At 44.4% G+C, this 17,358-nt stretch overlaps 1 protein-coding gene and 1 long non-coding RNA gene across 5 annotated transcripts in view; both read left to right on the top strand.

Annotated features, from left to right (window-relative positions):
* Nucleotides 1-1,373: 1,373 nt before the first annotated feature.
* On the top strand, nt 1,374-10,087 carry LOC146672354 (uncharacterized). Of its 3 annotated transcripts, none has more exons than XR_014911554.1 (4): nt 1,374-2,432; nt 8,355-8,477; nt 8,942-9,207; nt 9,475-10,087. It is a non-coding gene; the product is annotated as an uncharacterized LOC146672354 (long non-coding RNA). The 3 variants fall into 3 exon arrangements; XR_014911555.1 differs by lacking the exon at nt 1,374-2,432 and adding an exon at nt 6,314-7,408; XR_014911553.1 differs by lacking the exon at nt 1,374-2,432 and having other exon boundaries at nt 6,314-8,477.
* An 894-nt stretch (nt 10,088-10,981) lies between these two features.
* The window catches only part of LOC146672355 (rho GTPase-activating protein 27-like), a 42,631-nt gene continuing 36,254 nt past the window's right edge, over nt 10,982-17,358 (top strand). For both annotated transcript variants that reach the window (XM_085404937.1, XM_085404938.1), the window contains exon 1: nt 10,982-11,087. The gene's annotated coding sequence lies outside the window, so the exon portion shown is untranslated. The remainder of the gene's footprint in view (nt 11,088-17,358) is intronic.

Here is a 17,358-nt window from a genome sequence, read left to right on the forward strand (position 1 = left end):
CTGATCCTGATTGAGGTTGTCATAATTCATGCATGACAGGGTTAAAAACAAACTCTGCTCCAAAGCTGAATATTTTTTTAAAAGATTTTGTTAAGATCAGCAGCAGTCACCACATAAACCCGATAATATCTCACTGCAGTGAGAGCTGCAGCGCCAGCGTCTGTACTGACATGAACATGGCTGTTCATTCTTTAACTAATGCAGGTGTACTTTAACATTACTTTACTGAGTCTGTCCACTCAGGTCAGGGAAACTTTGCACTTTTGCACAAAGACAAGATTCAGTTTGCTTTCAAATAAAAGTATAAAATTAATCTCAAAACTCAATAAGCATACTTTCCTGTGAGAATAATCGGTGCAGTTTGCATCTTAATTGCCAGCTGGGTCAGTCGTGTCCGAACAGCTGAAACCTCTGCAGAGCTGATCAAGATCAGCACACACAGAACAGGGCAGACTTTGTGCAGCTCTCAGTAAACGAGATCAAACTTCCACTTTACATTTAACAACCATACGACCACGAGTGGCATCGGCATCCAGGGTGGAGGAACCTATATTTTGAGCAGTGTGTCATGGAGGAATCCAACAAACATCCGGACAACCCGACCAAGCGGACCGACAAAAAGAGGAAGACCTACTCACAACTGACCTGGGGTAAGTGTTTTAGAGCAGCGGTCCCCAACCCCCGGGCCTCGGACTCGTACCGGTCCGTGAGTCGTTTGGTACCGGGCCGCGAGAGTCGAGGCTCAGGTGTGAAATGTCTGGTTTTCAGGGTTTTTATCGGTTTTCAGCGTTATTTTGTTATCGTTTTTGTCGTTTACTCGGTTTTCCTGGGTCTTTTCACTGTGTTATGAATAAATCTTCTTTTTTTTCAGTACCGGTACTAGTTTTATTTTGTTGTATTTATCCGCGACACCTTAAAGGCCGGTCCGTGAAAATATTGTCGGGCATAAACCGGTCCGTGGTGCAAAAAAGGTTGGAGACCGCTGATTTAGAGTCCATAAACACAAAGCTGGATATCCTAGGGATGCTCCATCAGGAGATCAGAGAGTTTATCTCCAGAACGGCAACACAGAACTCAGACGTTCTGTCACAACAATAAAAGTGAATAAGTCCCCAGAAAAACTGTCCTTGACATATAAACGAGAAGCATGAGAGACAACATGGTTTTGAGCCTTAAATGTTTGTGATCATGTTTCATAGGTCTCAATGTTAATTTGTTGTTAAGATGGATTTTGTGTTTGAGCATTTGATCTTGGATAGTTGTTCCTGCCTCATGTTTTGTTATGTTTTGCAAGTAGTGATGTGGAGATGACACCTCACGGAGGGTGTGGCACATTGTGCTTATTGTGTTGATGTGTGTCATTGGTTCAGATATATGGATGACACCTGGGTGAAAATCAAATCTCAGGACGTTTCACATTTCACGGATCACATTAACTCAGTGGACCGACACATCAAATTCACCAGGGAGGATATGAAAAGTGGCAGGTTAGCCTTCCCAGCTGGACTTTTGTCAAAGCTGGGAAGGCACCAAAAGAAAGCTCCAGCTGATCCAGGACAGAAGGACAACCTCTGACTAAGGGAAAACCTGTAGTGATCCCGTACATGTCAGGAGCAGTTGAGACTAGTTTTCTCTGAACACTGCGTCTCTGTGGCTTTTAAACCCCAAAACCCGCTGTGCCAAAAATAGGTCCACCCCAAGGATCGGGTCCCCCGACACAAACAGAGTAACATAGTGTACGCTGTTAAGTGCAGGAGGATTGGCAGGATTTATACATCGGGGAAACCAAACAACCTCTGGCTAAGAGGACGGCACAACACAGAAGAGCTACCTGGTTAGGCCAGGAGTCCTGTAGTTCATGGACGTTGATGTTGATGTCATTGATCTGTAGGCCGAGCAGTGTGTTGGTTCTGATTCAATCATTTATTTGTCTATCAGTGGTCACGCTGTACTTCAGTCTGTTTTATCTCCTCGTCTGTCACTTTTGGGAAGTTGGATTTTACCCCTTACCGGAATTATTTGCTTCTCTGGCTGATGTCCAGTTGGATTGAATATTTGCATTTTGAACTTTAACCTTGGTCTTCTGTGTCCTATGACTTGGCAGTCTTCCCTCTGTCTCTCATTACAAGGAGCCGGGGATCGAACCACCAAATTTCAAATAAGATCCATGAGACCGAGATCATGCGAAGCGAGGACCCAAATGCAGATGATTATAGGCAGGAAGGAGTTAACTGAAGCTGAGCTATTGATTTATTAATGCTGATTGGCAGAAAACACAGAACTAAAAACCAAAACAGAACAGAGAACTAAAACAGGAAACCTAAGCTGACAAACGCAAGGAACAGAGAACACGGAACACGGAGAACCACAAGGGTAGATTAACAGTCTGACGAAGAGCAGAGGAAACACTGACAGCTATTTACAAGATTAAGGTACTAACACCAGACACACACACACAAGGTCATACTTGCAAAACAATGGGCAAAGACACTCTACGAAACAATGAATCAAAACCACAGGCTCTTTGTTGGATGGTGGAGGCTAGGAGAGAGGGGGGCCAGGTGGCTGTCATCTGGTGGTTAAATACTGGAGGTGATAAACCAATTATCCAATCCGAGGACAGGAAGAGACTCCAGCCAACTACTCAACAGGCACGCCCAAGTGTCCATCTGCTAATAAAAGAAAAGGGGAAAACACCCACAGCCATTGTCTGGTGGGAGGAGTCACACACAAAACAAACACTGATAACATTGGATCATTACATTTCCTCCCACCCAAAAATCAAACATTTAACCCCAAATGAAATGTTTGATTCATGACCTAGAGAGGGCATCAGCCATGACATTCTCTAAGCCCTTTTTGTACCGGATTTCAATGTTGAAGTCCTGGAGGAGTAAGGACCAGCGCATAAGGCGCTGGTTGCTGTTCTGCATCCGAGTTAGGAACTGGAGAGGGTTGTGGTCAGAAAACACGACGATTGGAAGGGGACTGGACCCAAGGTACACTTCAAAGTGTTGCAAGGCTAGCAATAAGGCTAAGGCTTCCTTTTCAATCGTGCTGTAATGTAATTGGTGTTTTAGGAATTTTTTGGAAAAGAAACAGACTGGATGGTCAATGCCATGTTCATCCTCCTGCAAAAGCACTGCACCAGCCCCCAAAGCACTGACATCCACCTCAAGCTTGAACGGACGTGTGAAATCAGGGGCGGCCAGCACAGGAGGACTGCAAAGCAGAGCTTTGGCAGCTTCGAAAGCAAACTGACATGTCTCTGACCACACAAATGGTGATTTTGGACTGGCAAGACTGGTTAATGGGGCTACTACCTCGGAGAAGTTTTTGCAGAACACACGATAATAACCTGCCATGCCTAGAAAACGACGCAGCTCCCGACGTGTCTGCGGAGCTGGGAAGTTTAATATTGCCTGCACTTTCACGGCAACAGGGAGGACTTGACCCTGTCCTACTTGTTTCCCTAGGTAGCTTACAACAGCCTTTCCGAACTCACATTTAGCCAAGTTTAGTGTCAGTGAAGCATCATGCAAGCCGTCAAATATTTCACTGAGGGTTTTGAGGTGTTCAGTCCAGGTGGATGAATAGGCCACTATATCATCCAGATACACTTCGCAGTTTATGACTCCATGTAACACAGTGTTCATCAGTCGTTGGAATGTGGCGGGAGCATTTCTTAACCCGAACGGCATGATGTGTATTGCAAAAAGTGGTCGGGTGTCACAAAGGCACTGATTGGTTAATGGGACTTGCCAGTATCCTTTTAGGAGGTCAAGTTTGGTCACAAAGTTTGCCAAGCCCACACGGCCGACCAAGTCATCCATGCGTGGGAGTGGGAAAGAGTCTGGTTTTGTAGCAGCGTTTACCTTTCGGTAGTTGTTACAGAAACGGGAGGTTTGATCGGGTTTTGGAACGAGCAGTGATGGTGAGTTCCAAGAACTATTACTGGAACGGGCAAAACCATGGTCAAGAACATACTGGACTTCTTGCTGCATTATGGCACACTTAGTGGGATTTACTCTGTAGGCATATTGCTTTATTGGTTTGTGATCACCCACATCAATATCGTGACTTAGCACGTGCGTTTGAGTGGGTATATCACCGAAAAGATTTGGGTAATTGTTAATGAGCTCACAGGCATCAGATTTCGCAGGATCAGACTGATGTGCTAAATAGACATCCAAGTCACCCAAGATTTCAGAGTTCCTGAGTAATTCCCTCGTTTTAAACGATAAGAAGACTGAGACTGTGGTGTTCAACAGTAAAATCCCTCGTGCCCAACTCTGTGCTTCCCTGGGTTCCTTTGCTAGCTCTTCCTGTGACTATGTCAGTAACTTGGGCGCACTGCTGGATAGCTCGCTCAAACTCGATAAGCAAGTGTCTGCTGTAGTGAGATCTAGCTTCCACCAGAATCAGAATCAGAATCAGAATCAGAAACTTTATTGTCATTGTCATGAGAACAACGAAATTAAGAATGGTCCCCGATCATTGCATCATCCCTAGCAATATCAAAATATAAATAAAACAATAAAATTCAATAAATAAAATAGATAGAATACTTAAAATACTAATAAGATGTAACAGTAAAACATTCACATACATTCCCACACACATGCTTCAGACCGTGCATAGATTAACACAAGAGTGGCGTGATGGACATTTTTTTGTAGTATTCAGATGTGTTATTGCAGTTGGATAACAGCTGTGTTTGAGTCTATTAGTCCTTGCTCTGATTGCCCTGTACCGTCTGCCTGAGGGCAACAGTTCGAACAGGGAGTGGCCAGGATGTGAGGTGTCTTTTATGATGTTTTGGGCCTTTTTAAAACAGTGGGCGTTGTGTAGAACTTCCAGTGTGGGGAGAGGGCAGCCAGTGATCTTTTGGGCGGTGTTAATGATCCCTTGGGGTGCTTTCCTCTGAGCCCCTGTGCAGCTAGTGTACCAGATGCATATGCAGTAAGTTAGAACACTCTCAATGGTGGCTCTGTAGAAGGACACCAGCAGTCTCTGTGTGATGTTATTCCTCCTGAGAATTCTCAGGAAGTACAGTCTCTGTTGGGCCTTTTTCAGCAGCTCGGAGGTGTTCACACTCCAGGAAAGGTTCTCCTCTATATTGACTCCCAGGAAGCGGAAGCTTGCCACCCTTTCTACACAGTCCCCATTTATGAATAGTGGTTGGATCTCTGCCTTTTTCCTTCTGAAGTCTATTATGAGTTCTTTGGTTTTTGAAGTGTTGAGGAGGAGGTTATTGGCCTTACACCATGACGTCAGCTGCTCCACCTCGTCTCTGTACGTAGACTCGTCTCCCTTGGAAATGAGCCCCACCACTGTGGTGTCATCTGCAAATTTCACAAAGATGTTGCTGTGGTGGCGAGGAGTGCAGTCGTGTGTGTAGAGAGAGTAGAGCAGTGGACTGAGCACACAGCCCTGGGGTGAGCCACCAACTGCGCCTTATCTCTAAGGCTAGGCATTATGTTCCGCATGAGGACCTGGAGAAGCTTATTCACGCTTTTGTGACCTCCAGGTTGGATTATTGTAACTCCTTGTACTATGGTCTTCCCTCTTCTCTTCTTCTTAGACTGCAAACAATCCAAAATGCAGCAGCCTGCCTTTTGACTGGTACCAGGAAATTTTGCCCTATTACTCCTGTTCTAGCTAGCCTGCATTGGCTGCCCATAAAGTACCGTATTCACTTTAAAATATTACTCCTTACATTCAAAACTATTAATAAATTAGTGCCAAGTTATCTTAGTGAACTTCTCAAATCACATACTCCTGCTAGAACACTGAGATCTGCCACTCAACTACTTCTGACCCAACCCAGATCTCGGCTGAAGTCCCGAGGTGACCGTGCGTTTGCCCTGGCTGCCCCGGTACTGTGGAACACCCTTCCTCTCGACCTCCGCGCATCTGATTCCATTGCACTGTTCAAATCACGACTAAAAACCCACTTATTCAATCTTGCCTTTCCCTCTAGTTAATATTTCTTTTATGATTTTATATCATGTGAAAAGCTTCATTAAAATCCACCGTAAAGAACATCGCCTTCGACAGAGTGCATCGCTTGGGGGCCGTGAGGTTGCCACTCACACTAACTTGCATTAACTTAACATTAACATCTGTTTTAACTTACCAGTATCAAATCGCATCTTAAGTGTGATATGATAGCAGAATTAACACCGTCACTCTCCGTCAGTGATTTAATTGGAATGTTTCCGGGTTTTTTTTTCTTCTCTCTTTTCCCCCCTCTTGTTTTTATGCTGCTCACCCTTGTCCTTGGTTTCTTTCTTTATTTCTTTCACTGCTTCGATCACCTGCTTCCACACTCATCCACAAACAGCATCCTTTATTTCTACACATAGGCACAGCACGATCACGCACAGTCATGCGTTCAACGGCAGCGCATTTGCATCAGTCAGACAGCGCACACAGTCGTATATGATACACACACTTAAGCCAAGCCTACTCATATTAGTAACTATGCATACACATAGTCAAACTATGTTTGACTATGTTACATTTTGATTTGTTACATGGAATATAAATGGAGCTGGCTCCAGAGAAAAGAGGTTAAAAATATTTAACCAACTCAAAAAACTACAGGCAGATGTTGTCCTTTTACAAGAGACCCACAGACCTCTTAGAGGTTCGAATGAACTTAAAACACCTGAGTTTCCCAATGTGTTCTCAGCTTGTTATAATTCTAGACAAAGGGGAGCAGCAATTTTAATACATAAAAATATTAATTTCACAGTACTCGATACAGTTATAGATCCAGAGGGCAGATTCTAAATCATTAAACTATCTATACTTGATAAAAAGCTATGTATTGTAAGTGTCATGGTCCTGGGTCGGTGACCCAGCGCTTTAAGTTTATTATTATCATTTTCCAATTTATTATCATGATTATTATTATTGTTTGAGTTCTACGTGTTATATTCGGTCTGCCTCTGAGCCTGCGTCTGTATCTGTCTGTCTATGGCGTCACCCCGTCTGTTTGTGAATCTGTCTGTTTAGTTCAATGTCTTGTCTGGTTCCATGTGTCTGAGTTTCCTGTTTTATTGTGAAGGTCTGTGTTGTATGTGAGTGTGCTCAGTTTACGTTTCCCCTGTCTCGTCAGCTGTGATTTCTCCCAGGTGTGTTCCCCTCCTGTCTCTCATCCCTTGATTACTGCCGTCTGTGTATTTAAGCCCTGTGTTTCTCTGTGTCAGTGTCGCGTCGTACCCTCAGAATTATGCCTGTGTGTTCAGTTCTCGGTGTCATTGGTCTGTTCACGGTTTCGTTTGTCACCAGCAATAAAGCTAAGGTTCTCAGTTTCAATTCAGTCTCAATTCAATTCCAGAGTCTCAGAGTCTCGCATTTGGATCCTCCTCTCCATCCGCCTGCACACAGAGCCCTGACAGTAAGTGTATATGGTCCAAATGTTGATGATCCCTCATTCTTTCACGGGTTTTTCAGTGCACTCTCTGAACACTTAGATGGCACACTTGTTCTTGGAGACGACCTCAACCTTGGACTAAATGAAGACATGGATAGGCTCAATACAGCGGGAACTCAGCGTAACTGGCAGTCCACAAATATAATCAAACAGTATATGAGCGACTTTGGTCTTTGCGATGCATGGCGCTCCCTTCACCCCACCATTAAGGAATATACTTTTTTCTCACATGTCCATCACTCCTACTCTCGTCTGGATTATTTTCTGGTCAGCAGCTCACTGCTGAGTAACATTTCAGACACTGAGATTCATCCTATAGCTGTCAGCGATCATGCTCCTGTATCTTTAACACTAATGCACAAGAATAATACTACGCCAAGTAAAAACTGGAGATTCACTACACGCCTAGACTAAGAACGTAAGAGGTGAATAAACATGGAAACAACACAGAAAGGAAACTCAACAACCTCAAATAACCACCAAACAACATAAGCACAAGAAAACAAAACCAGGAAATGAGATGGAAAAGTCCATAAACACAAAACCCTGGGTCAAAGATCCAGAACCGTGACACAGACTGAGAGTACACCTGTGTTCAGGTAAACCTCTGCAGTTGTTGTGTTCTGGTTTCATTTTATTAACCCCGATTCTTTTGTCCCCATGATAGAACAGAGAAAACCGACTCATAGTGTTAAAACATTTATATTTCTTTTTATTCAATCATCTTCCAGAAGACAGAGACCTCTGCACAGCCCAAACGCCAGTTGCAGGATCTCTAACATTAGAATTATAAACTCATATAGGTTTTATTTTGGTACTTTACACGTCACAGTTTCAATACAAACATTGCTTATATGGCAAAGTTTCTCTTTTCTGTCTGGCTTCCCGTATTTATTAATATACTGTACAGCTCTACGGCTCTAGGCATACAGGGCAAATTCCCAGGAGTCCTTGCGTGTTGACGTCACAGAGCTAGGAGGAAGGAGGAAGTCTTCTTCAGAGCGAGCGGACACAGCACGATGGAAGAAAATCAGTGAGTGTTTAAAGAACTTTTAATGAGACTTCTGCTTGACTGTCGACCTCCTTCCTTCTTATGGATGTGATTAGGATAAACGTGCCAGTGAAACTTCCTGTATGAACCCTTAAACTATTCGCACAATCCGTTCACGTTCGTCTTCTTCCTGAAACTCTTTGGCGTTTTTACGAGGAAGAAGTCGTTGGAAAATTGGGTGGGGGAGGGTGTTCGTGGTTATGTTGTTGTGTGCGTGCAACTCAGTTTACATTCATGCTTTCTGAAATCACCCTTATCTCTATAAGACGACCATCCACCTTTGTAGAGCGCTGCAGGCCATTCCTGTTTCACTTCTTGCCGAGCGTTCCTGATCGCTGCTCTGTGATTGGCTGTGAGGAAGTGTCTGTCTTAGAGGAAAGCAGAATTATTTTAATGCTTTTCCAGTTTTCTTCTGCAGGAATCTAAAGTTGTGTGATTTTTAACAGGGCACAGGTCAAGATACTGCTCCTGGAAGAGCTGAATAGACTGACTGAGGAGCAGTTTAAGAGTTTCAAGTGGCAACTGGGACTCAGGATGCGGGATATGCCTGCATACCAGCAGGAGAGGGCAGACCGACATGAAACTGTGGATCTGATGATGCAGCATCGCCCCCATCAGGCCGTGGTCATTACCACTGAGATTTTTGGGGCCATCGCCAGGAACGATCTCGCTGAGCATCTGACTGAGCGTCTGGCCGATATCAACATGGGAGGTGATGAACCTGCTCTTTCCAAATGAAGCTGTAGAAATGTCCTCACTTTATTCGCACTGAGACAGCAGCAGAGCACGAGCTGAAGCAAGAAGAATGATTTTGTTATTTTTTTAAGAGAACATTTAAAAAATTACCTTTATTTGGTAAAACTTTTACTTTTTCATGACGATGGTGAGGAGTGGTGTGTGAACTTGTGAAACACGCCAGAACCAGCATGACAGAGTGATCATGTGACTCTGTGATTATTCGACTGTTTCTCTGTTTCAGATCTGAGATGACGGGTCTTCGCCTGAAGCTCCAGAAGCATCACGTTCATCAGCACGAAATACAAATCCATGTTTGTTTATTGATAAATAATCAATAAACTTGTTTTACATGATCTCTGCCTCTGAGACCCAAACTCTGTATTACAGCTCCACCATCAGCTCCACCTTTATGCAACTGGGTCATTAATTACATATGGTTATAATTACACAAAATATGTTCTAAAACCCACATTTGTCCCTGGTATACCCGACCTTAAGGACCTCCAAGTTTGTAGTCATCTTTATTATCAGTTAGAGCGCCTCTGTATCCTTTTCTTCTTCTTTGGTGCAACCCTGTAAATTTGGGCTACCCCTTTGGCCTCTCTCCTTTCCTATAATTTCCTGTGGGGGAATTATTCCAAATTATATCTTTATCCACCTTGATGTTTGTCATTGTGTGTTTTAGTTCGTTATTGTCGTCATTACGACTGTCTTTACTAAATGCTGTGTGTAATACGTGTGTGTCTCGTGTGTAGAGGCATTGTTAATGCTAGCATGAAAGTGTAGTGAGTCTGGTTCACGCTCGTCCACACTGTTTATATGTTACTTGGAGGTCTTTCTTTCATTGTCAGGTATGTCAGGTGTTTTTTTTCCATGTAAGTTTGTACTTCATGTTTAATGTAAAAATAAATGCAGCCCCTTTTCTACAGTTCCCCTGTGGGAGAGGAGCTGGAAAGTTGTTTACTTGGAGGTGTTTCCTTCTACCCTTCTGTCGGAGACAATGCAGGAACACACCGGTTACACTTACAGGTCCAGCACAGCCTCCATCTGAAGCATGAGTTGTACACGATGATTTACCAGCGGGCGTAGGTGTGCCCATCAAACCAAATCATTCCCAAATGAATCGTTTACTAATTAATCTCAGAACCTCCACCAGGTCACCAGCTACCTGGCTAACATCAGGGGCAGGGCACACAACAGTCTGTTTGGCACGCCACTAAAAACAAAACCCTGACGGTTCACCCATGTCCTGCTTCTGGGTGTTAACGTGATCTCCTGATCAAGCTTCAGAGAAGCCTGCAGACGGTCGTCACCTACCTGAGCTCACAGTCCGGCGTTTAAGCTCAGTGAGCTCAGTAACACCTGGAGGCTGCAGCAGCCTCTGTAAGCAGGCAGAAATATTTCTTTACTCCAGGTTAATTTGGTAACACTGGAAATTAAACATGACGTCATGTTTTAAATGGAGTAAAAGCACTGAAAGTCCATGTTATTTTACATTTTGAACTTTCGATTAAGTTTAAGAGCGTGCAGTTTGTTTGTGCCCATGTTTTTTTTAAATCACATAATTACATATGTACCCACTGCACGGGTAATAATGAACCACCGGCGAGGGCCACCAGAGGGCGCTGTTGGTCTGCCCAGAGAGGACTGAGGGTCTGACTGTGGCTTCTTTGGCAGACAGGATGTAATCTCAGGAAAGGAGGGGAAAGAAGACAAGCCAGGACTGGCAGGTCAGAGAGGGCGGAGCTAAAGAGAGAGAGAGAGAGAAACCTGTTTGAGTGATCGGGACTCGCCCCTCCAAGATCAGAAGAGAAAAAAGTGAAGTAGGATGGTTGGATCTGACTTTTACTGCAGGTAAAACACAACAAACCCTCAATTTATCTGTGTGTGTGTGTGTGTGTGTGTGTGTGTGTGTGTGTGTGTGTGTGTGTGTGTGTGTGTGTGTGCGTGTGAGTGAGTGAGTGTGTGTGTACCCAGTTGTAGTTGAAGACATTTGCTTTGTTACATTTTTGTGTATTGTTGTGTCTGTCTAGATAAAAGCGTTTCCAGTGGACTTGTAAACCCTATGTCACGGGGTCCTGGTCCCACACCTGCATTATGGGGAATATGAGTCTGTTTTTAGATTCAGTGCGTGTGTGTGTGTGTGTGTGTGTGTGTGTGTGTGTGTGTGTGTGTGTGTGTGTGTGTGTGTCAGTTGCTGGTATGTGTGACCGGGTGTGACACAGTGTCCTGATTTCAGACTGAGGGGTTTTTTTTCGCTCTTCATTAAAAATCTGTAGAAATGACAGAACTGTAGTGAGAGTGTGTCTGAAAACCCGCCGGGCATAAGAACAGGTTTTACTGTAACTGCAAACTCTGTTGTTGGTGGTGGTTACACTTAGAAATGGGACGGTCCAAAAGTTGTCGTTCGACGCACACCTCAAACCTGGAGGTAAACATTCACAGGCCTCGGAAATATTCCCTTTTGACTGTTTTATCGCCACAAATCACAAGTGAAGAGCTAAAGACAGAAAGAGTCAAAGGAAGAGCTCGGTACAGGAAAGAAGGGCCTTCATCACTGAAATGCAGCCAGGCCTTTTATTCTGAAAACAACCTGCTAAACACATTTTACAAAGTTGTGGTCAAAGTCCTCGACAGGCTGTAAACATGCAGAAGGTTCACCCGGGTTTGGATACGTGCTCTTGCATTCCTCACACACAGACAGAAACACAGCACATGTTTTATATCTGAATCTTATTAGACACGTTTTGTGTTATTACACAGGGACACATCTTACACGAAACATACAGAACCACATGTAACAGTGTTCTGTATGTTTAATAATGCTAAAATATTTAAATCACACATGTTCATCGTGTGTTTTGTGCGATGTCGAGAAGAACTTGAATAAGAGAAAAAAGAATTTGCTTCCACTGAAGTTTTTAGAGGCGGGTCACATGACTCCACGCCGCAGGCTGGAGTTCCTCATCAGGTAAAAACTCTGCACGTTATAATTCTGTATGCTAACAAGGTGCGAACGCATTTCGCTTTTATACAGTTTATTACATTAAGATGTTTCAGAAAACAACAGAAGCTGAACATCTGCATGAACAGATAAGAGCTCAATAATAAGATAAACCTACCACTGTAGTATGTGTTAGAGATGGACCGATCCGATATTACGTATCGGTATCGGTCCGATACTGACCTAAATTACTGGATCGGATATCGGAGAAAAATAAAAAATGTAATCCGATCCATTAAATATCACGAAAGCATCTCACAAAACTTGCAACACGCCGTAACTCACCTCAGAACGTTAGCACGTCGGAGCAGTATGCATCACGTGATAGAGCGGCTGTGGCGGAGCTTCGCTAGCAACCTGGCATTTCATCTCCGACAAAGTTATCCCCGAGAGAAGTAAAGCAAGTGTGTAAGTCCATCTCTGAATGTTTGTAAAGCATTCCTGCGTTAAGCTTAACAAGCGACTGCCTCTTCTTGCTGCTACTTCAATCATGAAACTGCTTAATGATCAGCTGATCGGCTTTTCTGTCGCAAGTCCGTCTCTCTTGTTTGCTTTTGGCCCACTTTGCACCAGAAAGAGGAAACCAGCGGCTGAACAACAGCAGCACGTTTAAGCTTGATCAGCTGTTGTTAGAATGTATTTAATATTACTTTCTACTCGAGGATCTTTTTCTACGTAGCTGACTCTGGTAACTGTGCAGGGGCGGATCTAGCAAAGTTTAGCCAGGGGGGCCGATAGGGCATGAACAGGGAAAAGGGGGCACAAAGACATACTTTTCTTTCTTATTCTCATTTAAAATGTCGAGCTTTTAATAATTAATTATCTGACACACAAAGTTTTAATTTGATGTAAAATGAATAGAAGTCAATTACTGTATATAGTGACTATTAAGTCTAATATATATACCCTAGTAAGCTATAGTACTTTTTCCTTTGGGAAGGTACCATCTGTGCAGTCTGCAATTTTGTTGAAGAAAGATGTTGAATCTATTTAATATTTCTTGAAAAATAATTGATTTCTGTGCATTTTTTTTCACACTGCATCAAATTAAGGTTGATTACGTCGATTAAGCATCATGAGGTGGAGCGTGAGGGGTGGTTCCCTATTTTTTATTTATTTATTTTTGTTGTTGCTGGGAGTTGGAACCCTATTAGTTAGGTTGCTTAATATTTCTGCTAAGTACTCTTTAAAATACCAGAATAGGGAGGATGGTGTAGGTTTAAGTTTATTAGATTGATCAGTATTGCTGAACTATGAAATATTTTTTTTTGCATACAGGTATAACAGAATAGCTTTAGTGTAGTTGTTGTTTTAAACTTGAGTATGAACTTATACAAAATGCAGCAAGATATTTAAAAAACAGTTTTGTTGATTAAAAAACATTATATCGGATTCATATCGGTATCGGCAGATATCCAAATTTATGATATCGGTATCGGTATCGGACATAAAAAAGTGGTATCGTGCCATCTCTAGTATGTGTTTATAATAATGTTATAATAAGTGATAAATGTGTTTAGTTTGTGTTTGGACACAGGGCTGTGTGCTGTATTCTCCACAAACTGCATAAACCGGGCTCAACCTGAACCCTCACTCACAGTGTTTTAGTGTGTGGGGACTATTTGTTTTCACCGGGCTCACTGAGCATCAGGTTACAGAGGAAGTTTGAAAGGTTTGAAACAGCGTGCGAGGAGAGCGCGGCAGGTGCCAGCCAGTCAGAGCCGTGTGTTTGTGCTGAGAGTGTGTGATGCTTATGTGTGTGACTCTGTGCATTCCTGTCAGCGTCGGTTTGGTTCCAGCCTCGTGTGGGCGGAGCCAGCAGACAGATTTATGACCTGGACTCGTTTATTTCTGTGTGCTGTGACCACACCCGCTCTCACATGGGGTAAAGGTTGAACGGTTTTTAGATTAAGCGAGCTGGGATTGGCTGCTGGGTGTATGATGTCACTTGACGGATGGCTGACGAGGCCCTCACAGATTCTCCTTTAAATGTTTTATCTTTTCTGATTGGTGGACAGGGTGTGTCCCGCCACAAACCCTCCAGTTTATTTTTTCACATGCTTCGCTCCTGTGGTCACACAGAGCAGTGTGTGTGTGTGTGTGTGTGTGTGTGTGTGTGTGTGTGTGTGTGTGTGTCACATACCAGCCTGCTGGTGCCGCAGAGACACAATCACAGTGCATGAGGAGGGGGAGGGGCAGCAGCATTCCAACATACCAGCGTCTCTGAAACTCACCTGTCCCAGGTGTTTAAATAGAAAACAATGGATTTCAAAAATAAAACTTTATTTGTCTTTGCAACGGCAACAAACAAACAGCAGGAGAAAAAACAACAATAATAATTATTAAAAATGACTGAAGTCATAAATAAATGAACAAAATTACAGTAAGATTCTTAAGGTCCTGTTTATGAATGAGTGAATTCCTTCATGGTTTTTGTACATCAAAAAACCTCAGATCACTGAAAACCAGAAGGACGGACTAACAATTCACGAGAAATAATAATCAGTAATCATGATTTTCTTCTAGAAATCAACACGGTCCACTGAAAACAGCACAACATCAGTCACATACTCCACTGCTGTACAAAGAGTGGGGTAGCAGGAGGGTAAAGAGTGGGGTAGCAGCAGGGTAAAGAGTGGGGTAGCAGGAGGGTAAAGAGTGGGGTAGCAGCAGGGTAAAGAGTGGGGTAGCAGGAGGGTAAAGAGTGGGGTAGCAGCAGGCTAAAGAGTGGGGTAGCAGGAGGGTAAAGAGTGGGGTAGCAGCAGGGTAAAGAGTGGGGTAGCAGGAGGGTAAAGAGTGGGGTAGCAGCAGGGTAAAGAGTGGGGTAGCAGCAGGGTAAAGAGTGGGGTAGCAGGAGGGTAAAGAGTGGGGTAGCAGCAGGCTAAAGAGTGGGGTAGCAGGAGGGTAAAGAGTGGGGTAGCAGCAGGGTAAAGAGTGGGGTAGCAGGAGGGTAAAGAGTGGGGTAGCAGCAGGGTAAAGAGTGGGGTAGCAGCAGGGTAAAGAGTGGGGTAGCAGGAGGGTAAAGAGTGGGGTAGCAGCAGGCTAAAGAGTGGGGTAGCAGCAGGCTAAAGAGTGGGGTAGCAGCAGGGTAAAGAGTGGGGTAGCAGGAGGGTAAAGAGTGGGTAGCAGGAGGGTAAAGAGTGGGGTAGCAGGAGGGTAAAGAGTGGGGTAGCAGGAGGGTAAAGAGTGGGGTAGCAGCAGGATAAAGAGTGGGATAGCAGCAGGCTAAAGAGTGGGGTAGCAGCAGGGTAAAGAGTGGGGTAGCAGGAGGGTAAAGAGTGGGGTAGCAGCAGGGTAAAGAGTGGGGTAGCAGGAGGGTAAAGAGTGGGGTAGCAGTAGGCTAAAGAGTGGGGTAGCAGGAGGGTAAAGAGTGGGGTAGCAGCAGGGTAACGAGTGGGGTAGCAGCAGGCTAAAGAGTGAGGTAGCAGCAGGGTAACGAGTGGGGTAGCAGCAGGCTAAAGAGTGGGGGTAGCAGCAGGGTAAAGAGTGGGGTAGCAGCAGGGTAAAGAGTGGGGGTAGCAGCAGGGTAACGAGTGGGGTAGCAGCAGGGTAACGAGTGGGGTAGCAGGAGGGTAACAGGAGCCCAGAGTTCACAGGTTTGAGGCCAGTCGCTTCCAGGTCCATTGATGAAAGAGCAGCTGATTGGATGTTTGCTGAAAGCTCTGGGCCAGAGAAAATGTTTGGCTGTCCCGCTGCTCTGTGAGCACACACACACTGTTGTTCCTTCACAAAGACAGGAAACACACCGCTATGTGATGTCATTGAGGGGTGAGGTCAATGCCGCTGTGTGGGCGGGGCTTGCAGCAGACAGGAAGTGCAGGCGCTTCCCTGTGTAAACAGAGCTGCCCTGAGATCAGCCTCCTGCTATTGTTCTAAGCGAATGCCTGGCTCAGAGGCTGCTGGGAGGGAAATAGCCCCGTACTGCAGACAGGGTGGCTGTAGCTCAGGAGATCCCTCGCACTCCCTCTGAGTGGCTGAACGAGGCATGTTACATCTCGGACAGGCGTCCAAGTCAACATAACCTCTGCTGCATTGCAGTTCACCTGCTTCTCTCTGTCCAATTAAATCAAAACACAGACTCAGGTGCTGCTCGAGTGCAGAGACCCTTCAAGGAACAGGCAGGGAGCACGTGAACTGCCAAACTTCAAACCAGGGTAGTGATGCAGCGCATGCTCCTCAGCTCAGACTCAGATTTCAGGACGGACAAAACTACGTCCTGTATGTCCAAATATTCACAGCTCTGTCTGCGTGTGGCGATGTTTGATGCTGAGGATGCAGGTCCAGGTTCATCATTTCAGTCACAATCACCTCAAATGCCTTTGCATGTGCTTCACACCTGAGTTTTGTTCCTCCTATTGGTGCAGTACATTCTAGTCGCACCTACCACCCCCCACCCCAAGGTTGAAAAATGAGCACTGACCAAACCCTGCAGTCCCTCTACTGTCCACCAGAGGCTTCAGCAGAGGGTTCAGCCCGCATAGACTCGAGTTTTCAAGCAGTGTTAATTCTGACAGCAGGTTTCTTGTCGACTAAACATCAGGAGACTGCAGCACACTTAGGCTACATCCGCACTAATACGTTCTCGTTTGAAAACGCATAATTTTCTCTCTGTTTTGCCCTCCCGTCCACACTGAGACGGCCTTTTCATTCAAGAAAAACACACTCGAAAACACATACATTTGAAAACTGTTTGTTCTTTTGTGTCGCAGTGCGGACAGCGCAACCGCAGACTTTTTGAAAACAATGACACATCAGATCACTTTTATTTTCACATCATATGTGCAGGTACACGGGTACAGAACACGCGAGTGAAATTCTTGTGTGCGAGCTTCACAAGCAACGGAGGTGTGGAAAAATACAAAAACATAAGAACAAGCAAATATAAGAATGGCTAAATCTGAGTCTCACATTTTAGTCATGTGATGCAGTCATGTGACCAATTAAACTAAGATAGCGGAGGACATTATACAGCAGTTGTTTTGTTTGACTGCCCTGTTAAAGATTAATATCAGTCTGTACGCGCTTCAGAGAGCTTTTCTTCAAATTCTTTAATTCTCACTCGCTTTTGCAACTTTGTACTTTTGTGTTACTCGCAGCAACAACTCCACCTCATTGTGAGTC

Source organism: Rhamphochromis longiceps, linkage group LG4 (genome assembly GCF_057381845.1).
Source record: "Rhamphochromis longiceps isolate RC_006_pf linkage group LG4, R_longiceps_female_GT1.1, whole genome shotgun sequence".
Classification (NCBI taxonomy): domain Eukaryota; kingdom Metazoa; phylum Chordata; class Actinopteri; order Cichliformes; family Cichlidae; genus Rhamphochromis; species Rhamphochromis longiceps.